We start from the raw sequence: 13048 nt of genomic DNA on the forward strand, positions 1-13048 counted from the left end.
AATAAGGATTCCCTTTTCACATATTGAGAGAAGAGACTTAGGTCTCTGGGGGGTTCAAGGGAGGGGCGCAGGGTGAGCCAACGGACGTATCTCAAGTTGCATACGGATTTACAAATTCACAATCAATTTTAGCTAGCCTTAATTAAAAAATCTTGAATATCAGTGCTGATGATTATTAAGGATTTATACACTAAATGTACAATTGTTTACAAAAAATATATTTTTATTTAAAGATATTATTTTCTGTTCATACCAAACATTTCACATAAGTTTACACATTTATTCATAAATTTTTTTAATTTTTTTTTTTTTTTTAAATTTATTTATTATGTTTTGGCTCTCAAAGAGGGCCACATAAACAAATACAAACAAAGCAACACACTCATCAAAGGTACAAGAATTATAAAAACATAGTATTCGAACCGTAATAGCTACACTGCAGTCCATCAGTCCAACCAGGCCGGGCAGACACAGTTTTCCAGCAAAATTAATAAATAGCTAAAAATCCTTTAAAAAAGTTAAAAACATAAGCACAAAACATTTCATTTGGTGGGCAATAAAGTGCATGAAGAAAATCTTGTAAAGTGACAATGCTGAGACGGAGACAGATTACTTTAAGCCATCGATCGCGCAAGTTACGTAACATAGGACAAATCAAAAGTACATGCATACAGTCCTGGTTATTCATTTTACATAAATTGCACAAAGGTGAAGTTCCATGCCATTTAGACATCAACACGTTAAGAGGGATTAAGTCATAACGTAATAAAAACCAAAACCTACGTATCCCATGTGGTAAGTTCCATAGAGCATACGGTTGAGGCTGTTTCAACCTATAGGAGGAGATGAGCGGCTCCACATTCCTTTCATCTCCATTTGTTTTTTTGTCGGATAAAAAAACAATACTCCCACGAAGCCTCCTTAAGTACCTGCTTTAACTGCGTGGGAGAATAGGAGAAAAGAGCGCTTTCATCCAGTTTAAGGATTTTCACAGCCCCTCTGAAATTACTAACGAGTTTAGAGAACTCCTTAAAATTGCCCAAAAGTTCATTTTTGAGTAAAACTCGCAGGGTTCCTTCTCTTGCTCTGGCCAGACTGGCTACCCACCTTATTAGGGCGCACAGCCCCTGAACCCAGGCACTCCTGAGTCCAAAATCCAGCCTGCAGGCAGCCAGTGGACAGGCATTGTTAAGAGTCGAGAGGGATCTTAGGAGTTTTCCCTCAGTCTTGTGGCAAAAGTCCCAATATTTTATCTCTTTTATTTCTATACCGTACAAGATGGTTGCGGGGATTTTAGCTCTAAATACTTCTAAAAGGCTAGAAAAATGTCTTTTCCCCGTTGCCAGGTATAGGGACTTTAGCCCATTGCCATGGGCAAGAGCTTTGCGAGAGCAGTGCTCTATATGGAGATTCTCGCTCATATTGGCCGAGAATATTTTCCCTAAAAAGGTATAACAAGTTACGACCTCCAATCTATGCCCTCCAATAGCCCAGCCAAAATTTGTCGAACGGCATTTCTTCCTACCAGCAATACACATCACTTTACTTTTATTAATATTGATCTTCATATGATGCACCCCGGCAAAGTCCTGAAGGGCCTGAAGCCGATTTGCCAAACCCATGGGAGTTAAGTCGACCAACAACACATCGTCGGCATACATCAGACAGGATATTGGCGCCCCTCCTATCAACGGCGCGATCCCCTCACTGTGAGACACAGCAGCAGGGAGGTCAGTTGTATATAGGGAAAACAGAAGGGGTGCCAATAAGCAGCCTTGTTTAAGGCCATTCTGAGATGGTATTTTGGCCGAAAGCCCCCTTTCGCCCCCCATTAAGACCCTGCACCAGGTCTCAGTGTGCAGAGCCCGCACCAATTCCAACAGGGGAGTAGGGACACCCAGCGCCGCCAATTTTCTCCACAGCGTTCCACGATCTACTTTATCGAACGCTGTGGAGAAATCAATGAAGGCCGCGTATACAACACCCCCCCTCACCTGGACATATTTATCGGTAATCACCTGAAGGGCAGTCAGGTTATCCAGAGTGCCATGCTCCCTTCGGAAACCTGTCTGTTCCAGCGGCAGAATGTTGCGCTCCTCGACCCAATCAGAAAGAGAACTAAGGAGACATTTCGCAAAGACCTTTCCGATGGAGTCGAGGAGCGCAATCAAGCGATGATTACTGGGGCTATCCCTTGCCCCCTTTTTGAAGATAGGGACCAGAATGCTTCCTCTCCACGAAGCAGGAACACATTTAGAAAGATGGCATGCCCTAAACAAGGGGTACAAGATTTTGCTCCAACTTAAGGGGTCCTGTTTTAGGACCGTCATCGGAAGCTCATCCGGTCCCATGGCCCCAGAGGATCGCATATTTTTTATAGCCGTCTCGATTTCCTTCTCAGAGGGAAAGAAAACCAGGTCATCCGGGGCAGCATACACTAAGTTATCCACACCTGTGGTCCCGTTCCCTGCATATAATTCTCGGATGTGGGAGGACCAAAGATCTTCTGGTATAGATATGGGAGTAGGGGAGTGGCGTGTACCACATCCTTTCCCGATTATTGCCCAAAAATCTTTAATGTTGCCATGTGCAGCAGATTCCCTTAATTTAATCCATACTTCATCCTCCCTGTCCCTTTTAATTTTTAGCTTGAGTCTGCTTCTCTTTCTTTTTAACCTAGCGATATCTTTCCCACGTTCTAGTACCCTTTCAACGTACTGTGCACGTATTAGTTTATTTAATTCCCTATTCAAATTACGCAGAGGCAGAGGAACTACCTCTCCTTTTTTCCTAGGGGGGACAGTTTTTTTAGCATTCAATAAAATCTTTAACATAAATTCCTCAAAACAAACTATTTCATTTCCGTTCCACTCTTCTATTTCCCTGAGGGTATCGGCCAATAGATCCTGCACCCCATTAATGGCAGCATTATTCCAGAAGCATCTTCCAGATGTGGAGTGGAAGGTAACCTCCTTGCCATTTAGCGACCAGGACGCCGTATTCAGAGAGTTTAAAGAAACTGATAGTAACAATATACTATGGTCACTCAGAGTCGTGGGTATGATCTTTAAGTCAAGAATCTGGGGAAACAGACCATAGCTGGCGATAGCATAGTCCAAAATTGATGACCCAAAGGGGGATTTGTGGGTATAATTTGCGGGGACGTCAGATGGAAATCTTCCATTTAAGATAATACCATCCCCGATCGCTAGTTCTTTTAACAAGATCTTCCCCCTTTTATTTGTCCTTAAGTTTTCCGGGAAAAGTGTCTGGGGGATGCAATGTACTTCCTCCTTAACTTTATCCCTGAAGAGTTTTAGACTAGCGTTTGAAATTTTACAATTCAAGTCACCAATAAGCAAAATTACAGGAAAAGGAGGGGAATTTTTTATCTTTTCCATATACTGGAGAACCCGCTGCAATTTATCATTGAAACCTTCCTCAGGCGGAATATACACATTAAAAATTACCATGGGGTATTTTACATTATCATGGAACAAATTTTCTAATGTTATTGTGTGGAAAAGTCTACTGGGATCAATATAATGAGCAAATCTCCATTGAAACTTATTTGACAGTAAACAGGCGAGCCCCCCCCTAGCATGCCCTTTCTTAGAGGGCGCAGCCGGAACTTCCAAAACATAGAAATCTTTTAAAGGCGTTAACCTATCTATGCACCATGTTTCCTGAATGCACAATATATCAGCCTCCAGAGTAGATAAAAAGGCCATTTTCTCCGGGCTGCTGTGGAATCCGGCCGCGTTCCAGGAGATTATGTTTAATGCTGGGTTAAAGATGGTGGAACAATTTGGGGTTATCCTTAGTTTTTGTTGATAATGCACTATGGAGCCAATTCCACCGATTATTGTCATCATTGAGTGTGGAACTCTCAATTAGTGGAAGAGGCTTCACGTGGGATACTGAACGTTTTCCCCTGGAAACCCAAATTTTCAGGTCTCTCAGAGGAGAGGTTACCCCGTTGTGCTCACCACCCCCCAACCCCTGCTTACTAAGAGAGTTTGGCTTGCCTGGGGTAGAGATAGGGAGAATATCAATACCTAAACGTTGAAAATTTTCAGCCTGTTCTAGTATCAAATTTGTTATGATAGGGGAATAGAATTTCACCCGAATACTCAAAACCCGACTTCCACCCAGCAGAGACACCAGTTCTATGTCTCTAGACTGAATGTGATAGAGACTTTCAACCTCGCTGAATCGCTTGAGAAGCCAGGCTCTATTTAACAAAAGGTCAGTATCGAATAATGGCACAAAATCTAATACACGCACATCCACAGGGACCTTTGACATATTTACAGGCCGGGCCAGGGGGCAAGAATTTTCAGAATCAATTGTTACCACAAAGGGGGGGGCCAACGGGTTTAATGTCCCGGATGGATAAGAAGTTGGTCCTCCTAGTGCACTCCGTGAAGGAGAGCCTGGGAGAGAGCCCCCAATTTGTGGTAAATCTTCCTGGGTAAGCAGGCTACATTGTTCATTTTCCTCCTCCACTGAGGTTGAAGCGGTTAAGTTTACATCCCTGTCCACTTTTAAGGATGTAGATAAGGATTCCCCATTCCTTATTTCATTCTCCCTTGCCTCTGTGCATTTTTGGAAAATGATCCTCCGTTGCTTCTTCTTTCTATATTTTTCGAATTGGTTTCCTCTTACTGGCTTTGGTATTTTTTTGTTTGCCATATATTTTCTTTTCTTCATTGACCTCAGGTTTGTCGGCCAGGAGATCTTTTCCGCATTCTGGGACAAAGATAGGAAAAAACTCCTGGACCGTTTTGGGGCCAGGCAAGACTTCATCCTCCTCTATCTCCAGAACTATGTTTTTGATACAGTTAGATGCTGCAGTATGAGGCACCTCCTTATGAGGGACCAAAGAAGGGACTTCATTTTTCCTATCTAGTTCACTTCTAATGTCTGTGTTTTTCCCCTCAGATACAAATTGTTCAGGCTTAGGGGGAGCGGCCTCATTCATATCCGGCGCTTTCTGCAGCAATAACTTTAGGATTTGGGTAACTGATTCAAGAATACAGTCCGAGCTGCCTACAAATTTCCCTAGAAGCAGCAAAATTGAAGCAAGAAGTTGTTCCAGCGCGATCATGGACTCAGATATCGGCTTTTCTCGCGCTTCCGCAGTGCAAATATTATCCAGGAGATTAAGGTCGGGGCTCTTGGAGGAGATTAGCAAGTCAGATATTTCATGTCTATTTAACGACGGGGTGCTACTATACAGCATTAACCCTGATGGGGTGGCTCCCCCCGGAACTTTAAATTGCTCCAGAGATTCCACTTTAGCAGGGCTTACGTAGCGTCCCCATAGTTCCAGATCAATGGATAGTGCAGATAGATCATCCTCCGGCCTGTCAGTCATAGGTAACTGAGGAATCGATGGTATGTCCACTGGCTCACTTCCAATCGTCAGCTTCCCATCTGTATGGTCCCGAAAGGAAGACCCCCCTACCATAGCTTGGGGGGCCCCCTGCTGGACCTGGGGAGATCGGGGTCATTGGTAGTTGGTAAGAGTACTTCCAAGACTTTAGTATCTGGATTATCTGTAGTCGGATTATCTATAGTCGCACATTTAGTTTTTTTTATACCAGATAGATCCCAAAGTTCAGATAACTGACATTGTCCTTTCAAAGGTGGGTTATTTACTGACTTATTTCTTGTACGGATGGTAGTTGATTTTCGGGCAGGTTTTTCTCCCACTACCCTTCCTGATCGTAATGTTTTAGACATTTTCCACAGTAATAAGTTTAAAAAGAAATGTAGAAATATAAAACGTATAAAAGTCTGGAATAACTTCAGTCCCTGTCGGACCAGTTCGGACCAGGGTGCAGTATAGCTTTCACAGTACTTGCTTCATACCAAACATTTCACATAAGTTTACACATTTATTCATAAAAACCATTAAAAACATTTGATGCAGCAAGTTATCACACAAAGTAACAATGTATTAAAAAAATATTCAAAATGCAACGAATTTATCACACAGAAATTGTCGACGCGGCGTTTCGGTGATTTGAGTCGTCACCTTCTTCAGGACAGTGTTATGAATTAAAATCACTATAAATTTAAAACAAAAGAAACACAATATTATCAATACTCCATTAATGCTGTGGTGATTGTGAGTAGAACAGAACTTTACTCTGGTTATTTCTGTGGTAATTTACATTTTTTGTCTCACTGTTACATTCTCTATCTAAGGCACACTTCGTATTCTTTCTAACATCCTTATACAGTTAATCACACTGATATAGTCAAGGTATTCATCAACCTTTGGGGCACTCTATTCTAGAGACAAATATAAACAGTATTTGTAAATCCCGCAGCTATCGTGTGGTCACACCCTTACAATTGCATCCCTTCAGGGCCTTGTTGTTTTTTGCATGGAGGGGGGTAAAGTTTGTACCACCTCATTCTTGTACCGCGTTACTTCACTGGGTGACAGTAGTCGGTTACAGTATTGTTTTAACAATTTCCGCTTCAATTTTACTCTAGGGTGTGTTGCCATTATACATACCTCAAAATTAGCTGTTGTTCGGTTGCTTTAATAAATTGGCGATGTCCGACCGTATGGGAATAAACTTGATTTCTGGAAGTTTAAGAAGGGGCATCATCAGATCGCTATATCACATAATTTTATATAGTCTCGGTATACACTGGTTGTCAAGTATTACCTTTCTTTGGCATATATTCCTCTTCAGTGTGGTGGGTTATTTATAATATTCTTCCTTTATTTCATCAGCTAGGTCAAATATCAATTTTCCTGCAGGGAAATTGCATTTATTAATTAGCATAAATCCCTCTTTTTTTATTTTAACATCGGTGGTTATTCTCCTATTACTTTTTGCACTTCTATTATCTCTTGAAACTATATGGTGGGGTACCTGAATTTCCTTTTGAGTGAATTCTATGGAGGACGGTCTTTCCTTTCTTCACCCGTTGTTTTATTCGAATTTTATTTATTTCTGTTTAAGAAAAAAAGGGGTCTCATTAGGTATCCCGCCATTATTATCACTTTCCTATGCCTTGCTTAAGGAACTGCTGTTCTTACCTTAGACCATGTCTTGTCAGGTCTTCACTACTTGCTTATTTGCAGTGAATATCTTTAAAAGGGAGGGATTCCTATTCCATCTAGAGAAAAGGAATTGGTGCATTAGGTTATTCTCTGTACCGCGTTTATGCAGTACTTCAAGGGGTTAGGATTTTAGAATCGGCTCGGTTTTGTACTTACTCGAGAATTCTCCTCCTCTGGTATTTCGGGCGTCAACCTCGACCGTCCTTCCGTGTTGTGATAGACATACTGTGTTTCGCTGGGAGTTTATATATGCTTCTAAATTAGTTAATTAAGCCTCATTCGTTTCACCTGTATTTCAGCCGGTAGATCGTGTTGTTTCCCCTTCATCTCGGGGCGCCCATCTTAACATTGTGCACTACCTTTCATTTTTCTATGAGCCACAGCTATAGTATTTTATTTAATCTGCCGGACTTTATGTATTTTACACTGTGGTTTGTTTGTGAACCTTTTATCCTTATTTCTATTATTTTAAACATAATATCTTTGTTCTGTTTTAGTATAGCTCTCAATATTTAAGAAGAGCGCTATTAGGGTTGTTTACTTTATACGGAGGGTGGGTGTTTGATGTACGAAAACGGCGGCCATTGTGAAAGGAGTTTTTTACTAGTCCCGCCGGTTCGTATTGTATTTAATCTGCCGGATACTCTTTGGTTATTACTCTAATGTGTGTGAGATTCTCCTATTATTTTTCTTATTCTTCTAAACGGGCTATCCTTGTTTATTTGCAGTGCATCTCATATTATTTAAGAGGGGCGGTTTTCCGCTCTTCTTGTTGCTGTATGCAGAAGGTGGCGATTTAAGCTGTCACCGCGGCGGCCATTATAAAAGGATGCTTATTACTAATTCCTATTTTTTAAATTTTGCAGACAAAGTTTTTTGAGCTCCTCTCAAAAAACTTTGTCTGCAAAAATTAAAAAATAGGTAAACAGGACCCGGTGAGATCCTTGTGTTTTCTCACCAAACATCATGGACTAATCCTAATATAAAAGCGAATGGGATGGAGGGAAAAGGTAACCTTTAAAGGTCCTTTCCTTCAAATACGTTCCCTCTGGCAGAGACAAAGAGGAATAAGGTAAAGACTGGCATTCCTTTATAAGTAATAAAATTTGGGTATAAATTAGGAACCCATTCAAACCAAGTTTTTCTCCCATAAAAATCAAATCTGGCAGATATATCAAAACCAAAGGAAATGTTTCACTAGACTCGCCCCAATATGAAACACCAATAATGGAGGCACGCAAAAACTAGAATAAATGTAAAATACATGTGAACTGAGGAATCACCACTGTAGAGATTTAACATAAGGAGTGATGATCATGAAAATTTAAAATTAGAACTGGCGGAATTAGTAATAAGCATCCTTTTATAATGGCCGCCGCGGTGACACCTTAAATCGCCACCTTCTGCATACAGCAACAAGAAGAGCGGAAAACCGCCCCTCTTAAATAATATGAGATGCACTGCAAATAAACAAGGATAGCCCGTTTAGAAGAACAAGAAAAATAATAGGAGAATCTCACACACATTAGAGTAACCTTTTATCCTTATTTCTATTATTTTAAACATAATATCTTTGTTCTGTTTTAGTATAGCTCTCAATATTTAAGAAGAGCGCTATTAGGGTTGTTTACTTTATACGGAGGGTGGGTGTTTGATGTACGAAAACGGCGGCCATTGTGAAAGGTGTTTTTTACTAGTCCCGCCGGTTCGTATTGTATTTAATCTGCCGGATACTCTTTGGTTATCCTTATCCTTATCCTTATCCTTTTATAATGGCCGCCGCGGTGACACCTTAAATCGCCACCTTCTGCATACAGCAACAAGAAGAGCGGAAAACCGCCCCTCTTAAATAATGTGAGATGCACTGCAAATAAACAAGGATAGCCCGTTTAGAAGAATAAGAAAAATAATAGGAGAATCTCACACACATTAGAGTAATAACCAAAGAGTATCCGGCAGATTAAATACAATACGAACCGGCGGGACTAGTAAAAAACACCTTTCAAAATGGCCGCTGTTTTCGTACATCAAACACCCACCCTCCGTATAAAGTAAACAACCCTAATAGCGCTCTTCTTAAATATTGAGAGCTATACTAAAACAGAACAAAGATATTATGTTTAAAATAATAGAAATAAGGATAAAAGGTTAACAAACAAACCACAGTGTAAAATACATAAAGTCCGGCAGATTAAATAAAATACTATAGCTGTGGCTCATAGAAAAATGAAAGGTAGTGCACAATGTTAAGATGGCCGCCCCGAGATGAAGGGGAAACAACACGATCTACCGGCTGAAATACAGGTGAAACGAATGAGGCTTAATTAACTAATTTAGAAGCATATATAAACTCCCAGCGAAACGCAGTATGTCTATCACAACACGGAAGGACGGTCGAGGTAGACGCCCGAAATACCAGAGGAGGAGAATTCTCGAGTAAGTACAAAACCGAGCCGATTCTAAAATCCTAACCCCTTGAAGTACTGCATAAACGCGGTACAGAGAATAACCTAATGCACCAATTCCTTTTCTCTAGATGGAATAGGAATCCCTCCCTTTTAAAGATATTCACTGCAAATAAGCAAGTAGTGAAGACCTGACAAGACATGGTCTAAGGTAAGAACAGCAGTTCCTTAAGCAAGGCATAGGAAAGTGATAATAATGGCGGGATACCTAATGAGACCCCTTTTTTTCTTAAACAGAAATAAATAACATTTGAATAAAACAACGGGTGAAGAAAGGAAAGACCGTCCTCCATAGAATTCACTCAAAAGGAAATTCAGGTACCCCACCATATAGTTTCAAGAGATAATAGAAGTGCAAAAAGTAATAGGAGAATAACCACCGATGTTAAAATAAAAAAAGAGGGATTTATGCTAATTAATAAATGCAATTTCCCTGCAGGAAAATTGATATTTGACCTAGCTGATAAAATAAAGGAAGAATATTATAAATAACCCACCACACTGAAGAGGAATATATGCCAAAGAAAGGTAATACTTGACAACCAGTGTATACCGAGACTATATAAAATTATGTGATATAGCGATCTGATGATGCCCCTTCTTAAACTTCCAGAAATCAAGTTTATTCCCATACGGTCGGACATCGCCACTTTATTAAAGCGACCGAACAACTAGCTAATTTTGAGGTATGTATAATGGCAACAAACCCTAGAGTAAAATTGAAGCGGAAATTGTTAAAACAATACTGTAACCGACTACTGTCACCCAGTGAAGTAACGCGGTACAAGAATGAGGTGGTACAAACTTTACCCCCCTCCATGCAAAAAACAACAAGGCCCTGAAGGGATGCAATTGTAAGGGTGTGACCACACGATAGCTGCGGGATTTACAAATACTGTTTATATTTGTCTCTAGAATAGAGTGCCCCAAAGGTTGATGTACACCTTGACTATATCAGTGTGATTAACTGTATAAGGATGTTAGAAAGAATACGAAGTGTGCCTTAGATAGAGAATGTAACAGTGAGACAAAAAATGTAAAGTACCACAGAAATAACCAGAGTAAAGTTCTGTTCTACTAACAATCACCACAGCATTAATGGAGTATTGATAATATTGTGTTTCTTTTGTTTTAAATTTATAGTGATTTTAATTCATAACACTGTCCTGAAGAAGGTGACGACTCAAATCACCGAAACGCCGCGTCGACAATTTCTGTGTGATAAATTCGTTGCATTTTGAATATTTTTTTAATACATTGTTACTTTGTGTGATAACTTGCTGCATCAAATGTTTTTAATGGTTTTTATGAATAAATGTGTAAACCTATGTGAAATGTTTGGTATGAACAGAAAATAATATCTTTAAATAAAAATATATTTTTTGTAAACAATTGTACATTTAGTGTATAAATCCTTAATAATCATCAGCACTGATATTCAAGATTTTTTAATTAAGGCTAGCTGAAATTGATTGTGAATTTGTAAATCCGTATGCAACTTGAGATACGTCCGTTGGCTCACCCTGCGCCCCTCCCTTGAACCCCCCAGAGACCTAAGAGCTATTAGTGACCCCTGCAGGAGGGGATCCAAGGGGGGTGGCCCAGCCCGGCCTCAAACATCATTGGATGGGCGCAGACGGGCCCGCCCTTAGGGCGGGCACGCCCACGCGCGTCCTGCGCTGCGAGAGCCCCTGGTGTGGGGGGCATTGGCGGCAGCCCCCAAAGGAGGGCAAACAACGAAGCAAGAGGGCGTCCCGCGCTGTGGGAGCCTCAGGTGGGTTTTTAAGGCACCTCCTGGCTCTGTGGGGACGTTGGCGTTGGCGGCTGCATGCTGGGCCGCAAAGGGATACCGCAAGGGACGCTGGAGAGTGTAGTCCGTACACCCGGCTCCCTGGTTTCCGGGCTCCGCTCCTCAGCTCCAAAGGAGGGCAAACAACAAAGCAAGTGGGCATCCAAACTGTTATTCATTTCTAAAGCACTTTGCGGTTCCGTAAGCCTTTACTGAGTCGCAAAACTTTAGTACAAAGCAAAAAGTCATTTAGTTGGTACAAACCCTGGGAGTTAGAAGGGTTTGGGATCACTAAGGGGCATATTTAAAAGCCTCTATCGCCACCACAATGTCGCTTTTTCAGACATTGTGGTGGCGATAGGGGCTTCGCCTTATTTACACTATGTTGCAAGGACGCTTGCAAGGACGCTTGCGTTGGTACTAGGGAGCTAAATTAGCACCAGCACAGGGGGAAACGTAGGGTGCACTGTATTTTAGTAAATACTGTGCAACCCAGTTTTTCAGACGTGGCGGAGCATGGCGTTGAGCTAAGGAGGCTAACGCCACGCTCTGCCACGTCTCTCGTAAATATGCCCCTAAATGTCTTAGTACATCTGGGCCTTTGTAATTTGGCAGCTGTCCCAGGACTGAAAAACGCATTGTGTCCGGCTTTACTGTTTGGAAGGGGATGACATTTGAAGTTTGACAGTACGAGGTGCAGAGACTGTTTACCACATTGATTGCTGATTTCCTCGATTTGACTCGTTTTGACTGTGTTTCTCTTTAGTTCTGTTGACAGATGCCACAGGAACACGGAAGAACGCGCCCACTCTTGCCCAAGCGAGCCCTTCTGGAGGACTTACTACTGAATAATGCCTTATTGAACTTCATTTAGGAACACCATCCTAGGCACGCCATCTTTACCTCTTCCCCATATTTTTCAGATTCTATGAGCGTCTATTTCTGCCTTTTTCAAGAATAAAGCCTTTTGTTTTGTGTGAAAGTAGCTCTTTTTCTTGGTGTTTGTTGTTGTTGTTGTTGTTACTACAGTGAGTTTGAAATTCGTAGAAGAATCCTGAGTGAAATTGAATATTCTTTTCCAGACCCAACAGAAATCGCCACACGCTGCCATAAAACAATCAGGAATTTAAAAAAACAAGCATTGGAAATGCAATAGGTCTCGGATTTATTTGAGTTAGAGCTAATGGCATTGTAAATGGCAAATGTCTTTTAGCCATGTGTTATGGAGTGTAAGCATGTGGTGTGTAGTGGAATTATGTGGGTTGGATTGGAATTGTAGCAATGGTGGCATGCTGCGCTTTAGATGAATATGTTTAAAAGTAAAGTGCACCATACTGCGATTGCTACAATAGTTAATTGTGGATGCGTTAACAATTGATGTGTGCACTGATGGCTGGTGGTGTGTGTGCCTGTAGAAATTGTGCACTGATGGCTGGTGGTGTGTTTGCCTGGTGAAAGCATGCACTGACGGCTGGTGTTGTGTGTGCATGGTGAAAGTGTGCACTGATGGCTGGTGGTGTGTGTGTGTGTTTGGTGAAAGCGTGCACTGATGTCTGGTGGTGTGTGCCTGGTAGAAGCCTGCACTGACGGTTGGTGGTGTTTGTACCCGGTGAAAGCGTGCACTGATGGCTGGTGGTGTTTGTGCCCAGTGAAAGCGTGCACTGATTGCTGGTGGTGTTTGTGCCCGGTGAAAGCGTACACTGA

General features: G+C 41.4%; 1 protein-coding gene across 2 annotated transcripts in view; it reads left to right on the forward strand.

Moving 5' to 3' along the window:
• The window catches only part of LOC147748563 (ras-related C3 botulinum toxin substrate 2-like), a 242582-nt gene extending 230256 nt beyond the window's left edge, over positions 1-12326 (forward strand). Inside the window, exon 7 of one of the 2 annotated variants that reach the window (XM_086963116.1) lies at positions 12123-12326. The gene's annotated coding sequence lies outside the window, so the exon portion shown is untranslated. Of the gene's footprint in view, positions 1-12110 lie in introns of both variants that reach the window. The other variant, XM_086963111.1, reaches the window with a different exon arrangement.
• Positions 12327-13048: the final 722 nt, after the last annotated feature.

This window comes from Lissotriton vulgaris, chromosome 1_1 (genome assembly GCF_964263255.1).
Source record: "Lissotriton vulgaris chromosome 1_1, aLisVul1.2, whole genome shotgun sequence".
Classification (NCBI taxonomy): domain Eukaryota; kingdom Metazoa; phylum Chordata; class Amphibia; order Caudata; family Salamandridae; genus Lissotriton; species Lissotriton vulgaris.